The sequence below is a fragment of the Leptidea sinapis genome, chromosome 28 (assembly GCF_905404315.1).
Source record: "Leptidea sinapis chromosome 28, ilLepSina1.1, whole genome shotgun sequence".
Lineage (NCBI taxonomy): Eukaryota > Metazoa > Arthropoda > Insecta > Lepidoptera > Pieridae > Leptidea > Leptidea sinapis.
The window spans coordinates 12869254-12886367 of record NC_066292.1 but is presented as its reverse complement, the minus strand read 5'-3'; the positions used below and the strand labels follow the sequence as shown (position 1 = coordinate 12886367).

The 17114-nt window shown below is 38.5% G+C and overlaps 2 long non-coding RNA genes across 2 annotated transcripts; one reads left to right on the top strand and one right to left on the bottom strand.

Annotated features, from left to right (window-relative positions):
- Window positions 1–1351: 1351 nt before the first annotated feature.
- Window positions 1352–2022, bottom strand: LOC126973126 (uncharacterized). The gene is made up of 3 exons (XR_007731264.1): window positions 1870–2022; window positions 1550–1711; window positions 1352–1471 (listed from the first exon to the last, which is right to left on the bottom strand). It is a non-coding gene; the product is annotated as an uncharacterized LOC126973126 (long non-coding RNA).
- A 4481-nt stretch (window positions 2023–6503) lies between these two features.
- On the top strand, window positions 6504–7176 carry LOC126973124 (uncharacterized). The gene is made up of 3 exons (XR_007731263.1): window positions 6504–6658; window positions 6817–6978; window positions 7057–7176. It is a non-coding gene; the product is annotated as an uncharacterized LOC126973124 (long non-coding RNA).
- Window positions 7177–17114: the final 9938 nt, after the last annotated feature.

Below are 17114 nucleotides of genomic sequence, written 5' to 3'. Positions count from 1 at the left end.
AATAAAATAAATCAACCAAAACTGCTCTGGAAAAACCTAAGAAATGTTTTATTACCTAAAAATAATATTGAACTGCCCATGTATTTCAGTGACCCGGACAAGATAAATAACCATTTTTTAGACATACCAGGTCCCCCTAATGTTAGTATCTCGCAGCTAACATACTATGAATATCATAAATACAGTGATGCTGTGTTTCAAATTAAGATGGTTGATTTTGATAAAATTTTCAAAATTATGAAGAGTCTTAAGTCAAATGCTGTGGGTTGCGATAACATTACTCTGGATGCTTATTATGACATTTCCATATACACTAGAAGTAATAAAAAACATCATAAATATGTCTTTTAGCACATTCACATGCCCTGACATATGAAAAACAGCAATTGTGAAGCCTTTAAAAAAAAATCAAACCCTTGTTTTGTTGAGATTAAAGATCTCAGGCCTATAAGTGTATTGCCATGTTTATCAAAGGTGTTAGAGAAAGCTGTTTATACACAATTTACAAAATATCTTGAAGATAATAATATTTTGCCTGAAATTCAGTCGGGATTCAGAAAGGGTCGAAGTACAGTGACAGCTTTGCTTGATGTTACAGACAATATACTACATGCACAAGACAATGGGATGTGTACATTACTAGTATTGTTAGATTTTTCTAGAGCATTTGACTCAATTAATGTTACTTTGCTGTTATCCAAACTCAGATATTATGGTGTTGATAACAATGCTTTAAAATGGTTTAATAGTTACTTAAGCAATCGCTCTCAATATGTGAAATTACAGAAAAATGATGGAACTACATTATTATCAAATAAGGTAAATATAAAAAGGGGAGTACCCCAGGGTTCTATTTTGGGTCCCATTCTTTTCATTTTATATGCTGCTGATATTAAAAGGCATATACAGTACTGCAATTTTCACATTTATGCAGATGATATACAGGTATATATCTCTTGCTTGCCTGCTGACATTGATCAAACTATACAAAAGCTAAATGTAGACCTGACTAGAATAGCCATGTGGTCCGAGAAAAATGACCTGTTACTCAACCCAGATAAAACCAAGTTCATGATATGTGGTAGCAAGCATCAAGTTAGTAAAATCAGTACAGTAGAGAAAGTGAGGCTTAAAGATAAATCCATTGAGCAAATATATGAAGTACGGAATTTAGGGTTGATAATGGACAGTGAATTGAGATTTGAGAAGCATGTTGCACACTCAGTTAAGAACTGCTTCTATAAGCTGAAAATATTGTATCGTTTAAGACCCTACATTAATGACAGTTTACGTGTTCAGTTAGCTGAGTCACTAATTCTCTCAAAATTCAACTACATGGACAGTCTTTGGTCCCCGCTTGTTAAAAAAAAACCAGAATCTTATCCAGCGTGTTCAAAATGCATGTGCTCGTTTTTGCTTTAACATTCCATTAAGGGCCCATGTGACACCATTCCTAAATAAACATTGCATCCTAAAAATGAGACATAGACGTAAGCTTCACATAGCCTGCCTGCTTTTTGACGCTATAAAATACAAGGTTCCTACTTACTTATATAAAAAGCTTTCCTGGTTTTCAAGTCGTAGGTCCTGTGATACTCGAAAAGCTGCTCTGCAAATCACAATACCTCAACACAGTTCAGCAGCCTTTAGAGGAAGTTTTCGTTATGCTGCGTCCAAGTGTTGGAACAATATTCCACCACCAATGAGGAGCCTGCAATGCAATAAACAAAGTTTTAAATTAAAAATTAAACAGTTTTTGTTAAATCATCAGAAACAAGAGGGAACACCGAGACATGACACCAGTACTTTATAAAAGTATTTTACCAAATATATTTTTACTTATTACAATGTACAAGAATAGGTACTCACCAAATATTGTTTTCTCCATTATCTTTTCAATTCAAAACATAAACTCTCAATTCTAATTAGATCTTTAAATATATAACTTAGGCACTTGTCAGTTATTTATACTTGGCTGTTAGCAGTTTTATGAACTATAATGTTGATTGTTTTACATTTGCATTTTTTAGTTCTATTCTATTCTATTCTATTCTTCCTACTATGGCTCCTGTGGAAGGTATACCACAAGTTTGCCAATATCACGTTAAGGTAGACCACCAAGCTTAGAGTATTATTTTACTAATTACCATTAAGGTATTGATCGGTGCTTAAGATTGAAACAAGTTTTATTTTCTTATACCTGAAACAAATATACATGCTGTTAGGACTATAAGGGACAAACACAAATATAATTACTTAAATTATTTGATATAAGTACTTAGCAACTTGCTGAGTTGGGACCATTTTTTGAATCGTATATAAATAATAGAAATGTTTCAGTCTTTTTGATTTTTGCTTGTTTATCAATCTTAAGTTTATATTTATTTTTTATGTTATGTTATTTAAGTAAGTAGTATACAAATACTACTTACTTATACGTTTCAAAAAAATAAAAGAATCTTTCTTTCTTTCTTTCTTTCAGGTAAATATCACCCTCTCAAACAATTTACCCGCCTTGTCCAGCAACACTATGGGCCTGTAGGCTGCGACCGAGTCTGCAAGTCGCCCCGGCTTTGACAAGAGAGCCAGCTTCCCGCTCTTCCAGCAGTCAGGAAACTGTCCGGACATCAGGCTCGCGTCGAACAGTTCCCTGAGGCGGTCCGTCATGTGGTTGAGTGCTAAGGCCAGCACTCGGGCAGGAATCCCGTCCGGCCCAGGGGCGGTGTTCTTCGAACGAATTCGTAGAACAGCCGCCCCTATTTCCGCCTCTGTAGCGGGCGGAACGTCGTCACTATCAGCCTCCCTGTCATCTCCGGCCACAGGGGAACCTAACCTAACCTAACTATATGTCGAACTGCTCCAACAGCTCGAACATAAAGGCAATGGCGGTGCCGCCTAGGTTGCCTGATGACACGGACGCGGGCACCGGTGGCCTCGGTCGCGGGAACGAAGCCGCCGGGCGGGACGCTAGCGGTGGCCGGAGGGGCGCGGGGGCCGTGGGAGTGGCCTCTGTGGCAGCGTTGGCAGCCGGAGGAGACCTCGCCCAAGCGTTTGCCTTAGGAGGTGGTGCAGGTTTGAAGGTCAGAGTGAACTCCACCTTCTCTGCACCGGCTGGCGGTGCACTGGGTGACGCTTGTGTTTGGGTGCCTTGGGACACCCGCGATAGCTCGCGGGGTGCCCCTTCTCCCCGCACAAGACACAGGCCGGAGGCTCCGCGAATTGCACTGGTCGAGGGCACTCCGGCGTGCCGTGTTTGCCGAGGCACTTCACACACCTCGGGGTGTGCTCGCAGTTGCGCGCCGAGTGCCCGTATAATTGGCATCTGTGGCACTGACCGGGCCCCCCGCGGTTGCGAGGAGCTTCGGCCCGGATGCCCTGAAGGGAGCAAACCGATTTAATATTGAATAATATGTCCTTTACCTTTTAGAGACTGAGCGTCTGGCGAATAAATAAAACAACTGTTTGACTGTGAGGAATATGTGGAAGATATATGATTTATTAAAAAGTTACATGATATATATACAAAATCCTTAAAACTAGTTACCCAATTACAGTTGTTACTTAAAAAATATTTACAAGTTCAGAAAATACACACCAATACTAAAGCTTACATTTTAACCAATAGTAAAACATTTCATTCAATAAGAATTGAGAATAATATTATGTGTTTTATCTCGCTCAAAAACTAATGCTATCGCAGTTTGTGTAAACTCGCGTCGAAGCTCGATCATACGATGTCAATGAGTATTCCGCACCTACTCTGTTGCTCATTGATTAGAATTGCATGAATAGCGATCGACCCCCGAGTCCCGACGCTTTACTCGTAGTCGTCAGTCGAGTCCGCTCGGCCTTGCTGTGCGGTTGTGTAACGCGGAGCATATGACTGATAACGTGAATATATCTGCGATCGTCGAGAGAACGTGACGATGCTCGTACATTGATGAGATTATTACTGGTGATCTGTATGATTCTATGAGTTGATGTACAGCATTATGAAATGGTTCTTCATCAGAGCTAATATTACGTTATATAAAATAAAATATTCTTGTCAGAGCTAATATTACGTTATATAAAATAAAATGTTCTTTTCAGAACGAATCTTTCGGCATACGCTTATTACAGTTATTATGCACGATTACTATTTCTACGATCTATAATGCTACGTTACAAGTTAGGTATTAGACATTTGTATTAATTGATATTATTGGTTGTAGGTACAGCTACAGGAGTCCCCTTCAAGTGAAACGCACCGACAACTTGATGTGTCGGCCTGTCCTTGACATTTTGATAGGCTGGGACGTCAAGTTGTTCGTAGGGTCTGGTAATGTGGTATTTCGGGTAATGGTGGTATGTTTTTCAGGTATGGTATCGGTAAGGTTTTGGGTAACTTGTACAGGTAAAGGTAATGAATATAATGTATTGTTTTCTTCAGTTTCATTTAATAAATATGCAGGTTTTAAACGGTCGATCGATATGTTTGTTTGTCGACCTAATAACTGAATGGTATAAACTTTACCGCTTCGTTTGATAACACGGTACGGTCCTTCATATGGTGTTTGTAATGGTGGTTTTACTGAATCTATTCTAATAAACACATGACTGCATGTATGTAAGTCTTGATGAACAAATATGTGTTTGTTATTACGATGTGAAGTAGGTGAGTGTGGTTTATTAGCTGCGATATGGGTACGTAATTTATCAACGTAGGTATGATCCAATGAGGTAGATGATGTTTGTGTGTTTATGTAGTGTAGTATGAGTAGTATGAGTAGGTGCGGAATACTCATTGACATCGTATGATCGAGCTTCGACGCGAGTTTACACAAACTGCGATAGCATTAGTTTTTGAGCGAGATAAAACACATAATATTATTCTCAATTCTTATTGAATGAAATGTTTTACTATTGGTTAAAATGTAAGCTTTAGTATTGGTGTGTATTTTCTGAACTTGTAAATATTTTTTAAGTAACAACTGTAATTGGGTAACTAGTTTTAAGGATTTTGTATATATATCATGTAACTTTTTAATAAATCATATATCTTCCACATATTCCTCACAGTCAAACAGTTGTTTTATTTATTCGCCAGACGCTCAGTCTCTAAAAGGTAAAGGACATATTATTCAATATTAAATCGGTTTGCTCCCTTCAGGGCATCCGGGCCGAAGCTCCTCGCAACCGCGGGGGGCCCGGTCAGTGCCACAGATGCCAATTATACGGGCACTCGGCGCGCAACTGCGAGCACACCCCGAGGTGTGTGAAGTGCCTCGGCAAACACGGCACGCCGGAGTGCCCTCGACCAGTGCAATTCGCGGAGCCTCCGGCCTGTGTCTTGTGCGGGGAGAAGGGGCACCCCGCGAGCTATCGCGGGTGTCCCAAGGCACCCAAACACAAGCGTCACCCAGTGCACCGCCAGCCGGTGCAGAGAAGGTGGAGTTCACTCTGACCTTCAAACCTGCACCACCTCCTAAGGCAAACGCTTGGGCGAGGTCTCCTCCGGCTGCCAACGCTGCCACAGAGGCCACTCCCACGGCCCCCGCGCCCCTCCGGCCACCGCTAGCGTCCCGCCCGGCGGCTTCGTTCCCGCGACCGAGGCCACCGGTGCCCGCGTCCGTGTCATCAGGCAACCTAGGCGGCACCGCCATTGCCTTTATGTTCGAGCTGTTGGAGCAGTTCGACATATAGTTAGGTTAGGTTAGGTTCCCCTGTGGCCGGAGATGACAGGGAGGCTGATAGTGACGACGTTCCGCCCGCTACAGAGGCGGAAATAGGGGCGGCTGTTCTACGAATTCGTTCGAAGAACACCGCCCCTGGGCCGGACGGGATTCCTGCCCGAGTGCTGGCCTTAGCACTCAACCACATGACGGACCGCCTCAGGGAACTGTTCGACGCGAGCCTGATGTCCGGACAGTTTCCTGACTGCTGGAAGAGCGGGAAGCTGGCTCTCTTGTCAAAGCCGGGGCGACTTGCAGACTCGGTCGCAGCCTACAGGCCCATAGTGTTGCTGGACAAGGCGGGTAAATTGTTTGAGAGGGTGATATTTACCTGAAAGAAAGAAAGAAAGAAAGATTCTTTTATTTTTTTGAAACGTATAAGTAAGTAGTATTTGTATACTACTTACTTAAATAACATAACATAAAAAATAAATATAAACTTAAGATTGATAAACAAGCAAAAATCAAAAAGACTGAAACATTTCTATTATTTATATACGATTCAAAAAATGGTCCCAACTCAGCAAGTTGCTAAGTACTTATATCAAATAATTTAAGTAATTATATTTGTGTTTGTCCCTTATAGTCCTAACAGCATGTATATTTGTTTCAGGTATAAGAAAATAAAACTTGTTTCAATCTTAAGCACCGATCAATACCTTAATGGTAATTAGTAAAATAATACTCTAAGCTTGGTGGTCTACCTTAACGTGATATTGGCAAACTTGTGGTATACCTTCCACAGGAGCCATAGTAGGAAGAATAGAATAGAATAGAATAGAACTAAAAAATGCAAATGTAAAACAATCAACATTATAGTTCATAAAACTGCTAACAGCCAAGTATAAATAACTGACAAGTGCCTAAGTTATATATTTAAAGATCTAATTAGAATTGAGAGTTTATGTTTTGAATTGAAAAGATAATGGAGAAAACAATATTTGGTGAGTACCTATTCTTGTACATTGTAATAAGTAAAAATATATTTGGTAAAATACTTTTATAAAGTACTGGTGTCATGTCTCGGTGTTCCCTCTTGTTTCTGATGATTTAACAAAAACTGTTTAATTTTTAATTTAAAACTTTGTTTATTGCATTGCAGGCTCCTCATTGGTGGTGGAATATTGTTCCAACACTTGGACGCAGCATAACGAAAACTTCCTCTAAAGGCTGCTGAACTGTGTTGAGGTATTGTGATTTGCAGAGCAGCTTTTCGAGTATCACAGGACCTACGACTTGAAAACCAGGAAAGCTTTTTATATAAGTAAGTAGGAACCTTGTATTTTATAGCGTCAAAAAGCAGGCAGGCTATGTGAAGCTTACGTCTATGTCTCATTTTTAGGATGCAATGTTTATTTAGGAATGGTGTCACATGGGCCCTTAATGGAATGTTAAAGCAAAAACGAGCACATGCATTTTGAACACGCTGGATAAGATTCTGGTTTTTTTTTAACAAGCGGGGACCAAAGACTGTCCATGTAGTTGAATTTTGAGAGAATTAGTGACTCAGCTAACTGAACACGTAAACTGTCATTAATGTAGGGTCTTAAACGATACAATATTTTCAGCTTATAGAAGCAGTTCTTAACTGAGTGTGCAACATGCTTCTCAAATCTCAATTCACTGTCCATTATCAACCCTAAATTCCGTACTTCATATATTTGCTCAATGGATTTATCTTTAAGCCTCACTTTCTCTACTGTACTGATTTTACTAACTTGATGCTTGCTACCACATATCATGAACTTGGTTTTATCTGGGTTGAGTAACAGGTCATTTTTCTCGGACCACATGGCTATTCTAGTCAGGTCTACATTTAGCTTTTGTATAGTTTGATCAATGTCAGCAGGCAAGCAAGAGATATATACCTGTATATCATCTGCATAAATGTGAAAATTGCAGTACTGTATATGCCTTTTAATATCAGCAGCATATAAAATGAAAAGAATGGGACCCAAAATAGAACCCTGGGGTACTCCCCTTTTTATATTTACCTTATTTGATAATAATGTAGTTCCATCATTTTTCTGTAATTTCACATATTGAGAGCGATTGCTTAAGTAACTATTAAACCATTTTAAAGCATTGTTATCAACACCATAATATCTGAGTTTGGATAACAGCAAAGTAACATTAATTGAGTCAAATGCTCTAGAAAAATCTAACAATACTAGTAATGTACACATCCCATTGTCTTGTGCATGTAGTATATTGTCTGTAACATCAAGCAAAGCTGTCACTGTACTTCGACCCTTTCTGAATCCCGACTGAATTTCAGGCAAAATATTATTATCTTCAAGATATTTTGTAAATTGTGTATAAACAGCTTTCTCTAACACCTTTGATAAACATGGCAATACACTTATAGGCCTGAGATCTTTAATCTCAACAAAACAAGGGTTTGATTTTTTTTTAAAGGCTTCACAATTGCTGTTTTTCATATGTCAGGGCATGTGAATGTGCTAAAAGACATATTTATGATGTTTTTTATTACTTCTAGTGTATATGGAAATGTCATAATAAGCATCCAGAGTAATGTTATCGCAACCCACAGCATTTGACTTAAGACTCTTCATAATTTTGAAAATTTTATCAAAATCAACCATCTTAATTTGAAACACAGCATCACTGTATTTATGATATTCATAGTATGTTAGCTGCGAGATACTAACATTAGGGGGACCTGGTATGTCTAAAAAATGGTTATTTATCTTGTCCGGGTCACTGAAATACATGGGCAGTTCAATATTATTTTTAGGTAATAAAACATTTCTTAGGTTTTTCCAGAGCAGTTTTGGTTGATTTATTTTATTATTTATATTATGTTTAAAGTATGCAGATTTCTCAAAGTAAAGTGCTCTATTTACAGAAGATTTTAATATTTTATAATAGTCTTTTTTTGAAGGTAGCCTTGTCTTATGAAAATCCTTCAACGCCTTATTCCTCAGCTGCATCATGGTTTTAATTGTGTCAGTTATCCATGGGTGCCTGGGTTCTTTGACAACAATGTTTTTAATAGGGGCATGAACATTAAATATAGTTAAAATACCATGGTTCAGTGCGCTGACCATTTCATTAACATCTTGAAGTGATGATATCATGTCCCATTTAACAGATCTCAAGTCATTATCAAAAACCTCTGCACATATCTTGTTAATAGGCCTGTATATTGTTGTCTTAGGTGTGGCCTTATTTTGCCTAACATTAAATTCACTGACAACAAGACAATGTCCAAATAAAGAGCCTAAAGGCTCTACTATAATATTCTTAGTGTGTAAATCAGTACATACAACATCAATAAGAGTTTGACTAAATGTTGTGAAATGAGTTGATTCTGTAACAACTTGTGTCAGGTTAAAACATGTAATGAAGGTATTTAATTTACATGTGTCAGTGTGATTTGGTCTAAGCATATTAATATTAAAATCTCCAAGCAAAATTAAATTATCATAAATAGGAAATGAGCTAATTGTGTCTGTTAATGCGTTAAAAAATAAATCCATGTTCATCCAAGGTGGCCGATATGCAGTGCCAATCACCAACTTCTTACCATTAAGGGTCATGGTGAGCCACATTTGTTCAACTGAACTATGAGAAGGATCTATTGGGTGACGGAGGATATGCACATTTATATTTTTTTTGGTATAGAACCCTACACCACCTCCTCGCGAACGCACCTATACAGGGCGTGTTATGTGTCTAAGTTGGTAACCCTGCAATGTAGGGGCTCGACCCTCTTCACCAGATCTGAGCCATGTCTCATTTATGGCCAATATGTTTATGTCATGCCTAGTGACTGTGGCTATAAAGTTATCATGGTTAGTACTGAGAGAGCCTGCATTCAGCAAACCAGTTTTTAAATGATTACTAAGCATTATTATCTATATATAAAAGAAAAGAAATACATATACAATTAATGCCTTGATATAACAAAGAACACCCAGTACAATATAATAATATTTATCTCACCTTGTATAAAAAAAATATATATATAATTATAAATTTTAAAATCATAGAAAAATACTTCCTTAAGATAAACTGTTACCTTTGTTGTTTATGAAAATCCACAACATAAAGTAACCATTTTTGGAAGTACAGCTGGGTGTGGTGGATGTATAAGCATCAATCTGATAAGGAATTATATTCCATGAAATTTGGGCAGTGTTTAAATCACCAGCTACTAATGCATCACTGTTATCTATCAGAGTAATAGCACTAGTGATACAGTATAATTGATCTTCAATCCAAAGCAAAACAAAACAAAACATTGTTAAAGGTGGCAAGTATACATCACAAAGACATAAACTATTAAATATATTTTTATCATGCATTTGTGATTTTATTTTTATCCACAAATCCTCTATTGTACTTTCATAACAAAAAAGCCTTGAATATTCTAGTTCCTTTCTGATTACTATCAGGTCTCCACCGCCATCAGGTTTAGCTCTATTTGTGTTACACCTATCTCTACTATATATTTGGTAATTAGGGTTAGGTACCTCTGCATCGAAAATATTATTATTGAGGCGCATTTCTGTGAGAATAATTAAATCATAACTACAGTTTAAGCTAGCTGTGTAAGGATTCTGCAACTTGCCTCGGGTGCTTCTTAAATTTTGGTAATAAATATTTAATTCACACATTTAACTTAACCTACAGATACATACCATATTAATACAAAGTTTTTTTTAAAACTACTTATTTATAATATTCCTTAAGATTTCAGCATTCTTTACCCACACTGCAGAAGTAGAATCATCTTTTCTTAACATTACTCGACCATTACGAACCCAAACATATTTGTACTGGTTTTCCTTTTTAAAGATGCGGGCCTGAGCATGCAGCTCTCGGTTGCTTGGTGACAAGTGCTCCATTAGATAAATTGGTTGTTTATCGCCTCCAATACCCAGATGAGAGCTATTGAGCTTGTCGGATGGGTTGTGTTTATTAAAATTAAAATAAGAAGCAAGCACTGTTTCTCGAGCCCTGGGGGATGCTAGTCTCAAAATAGTTGATCTGGGTCTAAGGGACTTCTTGTTCATTTTGGAAACCCTTGAGCAGGCTAATATGTCTTTCTCTTCTATCGGACAACTCACAACCTTGGTGAGTTGTACTATTGTTTTAACCAAGTTCTCATTAGAGTGTTCAGGTATGCAATGGATTTCAATGTTGCTTTCACGCGCACGTTGTTCCATCAGTAACATTTTGTTGTTAAGATCCGTAACATTTTCGCGGAGATTGGCATTTTCAGCTCGTAGACCGTTTGTTTCAGATCGGAGTTCTAAAACCTCGGCGTGAATCTCATCAAACTTTGAAGACATATACTCGACAGATTTTGTCAGCTCAGAGATTGATCTCATGTCTTTACGTAAACTTTCAAAATCATCTTTAAAACGCTTACCAATTGAGTCAGTGATTAGTTTATAAATTTTTGCGAATATAGCAATCTCAAACCGGGCTAGACGTTCATCAAATAACTGAAATGTTGAAGAGGCGCTTTGGACCTGGACTAATTCTGATAGATTCTCATGAGCTTCTTTTACTGGCGTCTCACTGTTATCACCTTTTTTGCGCGATTGCTTGCATTTAGGGCACTTCCACGATGATTTGGCCCTCGTTGATAATTTTGAGAAGTTTTCCTTAACGTAACTAATGGTAGTTGCGCGAGCAGTGAGAGCATATTAACCGGTCAGTGACACTGATTAATTATTGCACGCATTACAGGAACTCATGGTGAATTTATTTAACTTATGGTATCAGAGAATTTATCACAATATTTTTACCAAAGTAGTAAAAATAGCACTAGACCAACTGAATTTATTTGAGGGTACTTAAAAGAAAATACTTTTATCACAATAAGTTTTGCATTATTATCCACTATGAAAACGGTTTTAAGTAGTAAAAAAAACTTGATTATTTCCTTAGTTGCTTATAAGAACATTTAAAACAAACAGCAAGTCTTATGATGACTTTTTACTTATTAACAAGATTTAAGTATACGGACGCGCTGTGCGCTGACGTCGCGACGATCCACGAATGCACCTGCTGAAACAAAATGGCGTGCGAAAGGTTTCGTCGGGAAATGTCGGGAGTCGACCTATGGAGTGTTTATAGGATTTTTTGAGATTTTGGGGGAGGTGGAGGTTGGAGGGGGAATCTGCCGGTGCCAATCTGTTCCCCTTGAGGAGAGGAACAGTTTAAGCCCACGCTCGGGGGGATTAACTAAGGAGACTCCAAAGTTATCCTGGTTTTCAAATTTTTCGTCAGTCTGTCTGTATGAATCTTATGCCTAAGTTTAATTAAATTTTAATATTATTTTATTTCACGTAAACGGAACACCCTTAGCCGCTTTTAAAAGGAATCTTCTAATTTAAGAGTCCTATTACGAATCGTCAACGCTCGCTTATAGTGTTCGAGCTGTTATACCCCAGTTATGTAGGTATTAATGCTGACTTAATTGCTATTCCATCTCAACCAGCATTATTGAATCAGTTATATAAGCCCTAGCTGCGCGCGGGCAGCCAGTTCGTGCTCGCTTCTCATAAGTTACGGTTCTGCCCAAGGGTCTCTTAAACTATTATTGTATAATCAAGTCTTCATATTCCTTATAATATATTATATTTCTCTGTGTTAAATAAATGTTTTTTTTTTAAAAGCGAACTCAAAAGAGACCCATAACATTTTTGGTGGCAGCGGTGGGATACGGAATTCCCCAGTGACCTTAAATTATTCATAAACCAATAAAAATCATTACTCATAAAAGTGTGAATCTGTGATCGTGAAAAGTGTTATTCATCGTGTAATCAAAAATCTCCAGTGATCTTAAACCCAATAAATCAAAAATCACTATTCATAAAACCGTGAACCTGTGATCGTGAAAAGTGTTATTCATTGTGTAATCAAAATCTCCAGTGATCTTAAATCATATACAATCCAATAAATCAAAAAGTCTCTATTCACAAAATCGTGAACCTGTGATCGTGCAAAGTGTCGTTCATCGTGCAACTTGCAACACAATCGTCGTGAAGGACTGAAGAGTCAGCATTTCGGGAATCACGTCTTATCGCATATTGATGCGATTACACCTGCGACGTGTTGCGTGACATAATATGCCCAAAGTCTCCAAGGTTGAAGATACCAAATTAAATATTAACATCCCTGAAGTGGACGAGGCCTCCACCGATCTAACTAAATCACCAATACATTCGCCAAGAATCACTAGAGCCACTCTCGCAGCAACATTAATTAAACCTAACAGCGGCTGAATTAGACCTAAATACCCTATTTAAATTTATTAAACCTTACGACGGCAGCCGAGAATCAGTCAATTCATTTATAATTAATTCTAATAACGCATATGAGCTAGCTTCCGACTCACAAAGACCAGTTCTTTTTAAATATATTCTTAGCCAGTTGCTTGGAAAGGCAGAAATTGCTTGCTCTATAAAGGAATTCACATCCTGGGATCAACTCAGAGAATTTCTTAAAACCCAGTTTTGTGAACGCAAACATTATTCACATCTTCTTACGGACTTACAAGAAAGTAGGCAAAACCCACAGGAAAACGTTAGCCAGTATTCGCTTCGAGTGGAAACTTGCCTCTCACAATTATTAACCGAAATTTCCTTGTCTAACACTAAAGCTAAAGAGTTACCTGGTCGTACAGCCGCTATGGAGGTTCTTGCCCTCCACCATTTCCTTATGGGCCTTCAACCACGGGTCTCGAACATTGTGAGATGCAGGTCGCCTAAGAATCTTAACGAGGCCATAAACCTCGCGATATCTGAAGAGAGAATTCAACAAAGTATTTTCAAGAGAAATCCTAATAATGAGCACAAACCAAAACCTTTGAATCAGTATCGGCAACCGCAAAGGTCACCAAATCCAAACAACAATTCACAGCCTTCAACTTCTAATTTTCAGGGATCAACAATCCCATCATCAAGTATCATTTGCCGATACTGTAAAATACCGGGTCACGATATATCAGTGTGTCGGAAACGCGACTATAACAATCGTTTCCGTAACCAACAAAATAGCTTTCAGAAACAAGGGCCTCTCAGATCACCCCCACGTGTCAATTTCCTTCAAAACACATCTAGTGAAGCCTATGGCCAAGACGAGGTTGATGATGCTCAACCCGGTCAAGGTCAGGATTTAAACTAAGGCCTGGCCCGCGCTTGTGCCGTCCGGGCCGGAGATCTTCCAAAATCGACACAACACTCAAAAATCTCAAATTCCTACCATGTACTAACAGGGTAGCCAGCCCCAAACCGACAGTACTATTCACCTTAAATCCAACACTAACCGACAGGGTAACCAGCCCCAAACTGACAGTGTTACTACCATCTTACCATGTACTAACCGACAGGGTAGCCAGCCCCAAACTGACAGTACTACTCACCTTAAATCCAACACTAACCGACAGTGTTATTACTATCTTACCATGTACTAACCGACAGGGTAACCAGCCCCAAATTGACAGTACTATTCACCCTAAAACCAACATCAACCGACAGGGTAGCCAGCCCCAAACCGACGACGTCTCCAATTTCATGTCTAGCCAAAATCAAGGAAACACTCACAATCAAAATATTTACGAAATAAATATAGACACAACTAAAAGGTTGTTACCACACGTTCTTTTAAACACGCAAGTTTCACATGTTCCCCTTACGCTCTTAGTTGACTCAGGATCAGCTATATCACTAATAAAACAGTCCAGTATATTATATAAACAACATCTAAAAAGGGAATCGATTAATATTAAAGGGATTGATCCAGGTGAAGAAACTACACCAACACTTGGCCATTTTGGTCTAAAATTACAGCTGACCGAAAAGAAAACGATTTGTCATAGGTTTCATGTCATATCGAATATAAATTTACCATATGACGGCATCATAGGTACCGACCTCCTTACATCATTCAGCTGTAACATCGACTATGACACAGACATTTTGAAAATAGGTAATTTTAAAATACCACTTCATTTTTATGATCCATACTATGTAATTCCACCTCGTACAGAGACTGTGATCGAGTGTTCAATTCAAAACACTGACCTTAAAGAAGGCCTAATCCTGGATCAACATCTTTCCCATAACCCACTTCCATCCAACTGCATAGTAAGAGTCAAAGATAACAAACGTGTTAACGTAACGGTCGCAAACATATCGGAATCCCCTATAACCATTAATCCAAACTTGAAACTTAATCTTGAACCCCTATATCCCTCACCCTTGCAAATTAACAGTACCTTCACCGAGCTCGTTGACCGAACTACAGAAGTAATAAACTCTTTGAGGACTGGTCATTTAAATCATGAGGAATCCCAAGCTCTAATTGAACTCTGCTCACAGTACTCCGACATATTCCATCTACCCAATGATCAGCTCACTTATACTACTGCACTTAACCATCGAACCAAAACGAGCTCCGATGTTCCAGTTCACACAAAATCATATAGGTTCCCTGAATGTCATAAGACGGAAGTCGAAACCCAAATTGATAAAATGCTTAACCAAAATATTATAAAACCTTCATCATCACCCTGGAGCTCACCGATCTGGATCGTAACTAAAAAGGCCGGTTCCCAGGGGCAACGCAAATGGAGAATTGTAATTGATTATAGGAAACTAAACGACATCACAATTGGGGAAACATATCCAATTCCCCAAATTTCAGAAATCCTGGACCAGTTAGGGAAGAGTAAGTACTTTACTACTCTCGACTTGGCTTTGGGCTTTCATCAGATCCTCATTTCCCCAGAAGACGCACCCAAAACAGCCTTTTAAGTGCCTCAGGGCCATTTTCAATTTACTAGGATGCCATTCGGCCTTAAAAATGCGCCTTCAACTTTCCAAAAATTGATGAATAATTGTCTCTCTGGTCTCCAAGGTACTAGATGCTTCGTATACCTGGATGATATAGTTATCTACTCTTATGATCTAGCTTCACATATAAAAAACCTCACATCTGTTTTTGATAGACTCCAAAATTTCAATTTAAAATTACAACCTGAAAAATGTGAGTTTCTCCGTAAAGAAGTTGCCTATTTGGGGCACATCATTAGTGAAGAAGGCTCATCATCTCTCATCAATTCGCTAAATTAGCCAAACCACTAACTTCTCTCCTAAAAAAGGACACTTCTTTCAGCTGGAATAATGAACAGCAATTGGCTTTTGAGTCACTCAAAAATAAATTGATTACTGCACCGATACTAGCTTACCCGGATTTTACAGAGCCATTTCTATTAACTTGCGATGCCTCAAACTTTGCTATCTCTGCTATTCTATCCCAAGGTAACGTAGGACAGGACCGTCCAATTGCCTATGCATCTCGTACACTTAATAAAGCAGAGTGTAATTATAGTGTCACCGAGAAAGAGTGTCTAGCCATAATTTTTGGCACAAAAGTCTTAAGACTAGTTATTTATTCCATGAAACAAACATAAAAATAGTTATCTATCATAATAATATTATATATCCTTCCCCATCCGAAATAAAGAAAATTATGTAAGAAAACCACGACATCCCCGCGGCAGGTCATTTGGGATCCGTCCGTATGCTCAATAGGATTAAAGAAACGTACTATTGGAAAGGTATGCGTAGTGACATCGAAACATATGTCAAGCAATGTAAATCATATCAGGAAAATAAAGCTTTAAGGAAAATAAATAGAGCCCCAATGCAGATCACAAGCACTTCAACTGCTCCATTCCAACGCATATCTCTCGATGTCGTAGGTCCACTGCCTGAGGCTGGCACTGCAAGGTTAAAGTATATCCTCACTGTCCAAGATGACCTCACGAAGTTCTCTTCTGCATATCCCATGCGGAGTACCACAGCCGAAGAAACAAGCGAATGCTTGTTATACTTCATATCTATATTTGGTATACCCAAGATGATTCTCACTGATCAGGGTACCAATTTCACGTCAGACCTATTCAAAAAGACATGTGAGTTCCTTAAAATAAAAAATTTATGGTCTTCACCTTACCATCCTCAGACTCAAGGTGCTCTTCAACGAAGTCACTCAACCTTAAAAGAATACCTTAAATCATACATAAATAACGAACAGACAAATTGGCCCCGATACGTTTATACAGCCATGCTCGCGTACAACACATCCGTACACTCCACGACGCATTATTCACCATTTGAGTTAATGTTTGGCTGTAAGCCATTCATCCCTAACTCAATTTATAGTGACGCCCCAGGAGCTACATACCCAGACTATGTCCGCATGCTCCAAAATCGCCTCAAGCACTCACGTGATAAAGCTTTAGAGTTTATAAGGAGTTCAAAAGAGTCATCTAAAACCTACTACGACTCTCACACTCGTCCGGTCCAATATAAAAGTGGTCAATACGTCTACTTGAAAAATCACCTTAGACTT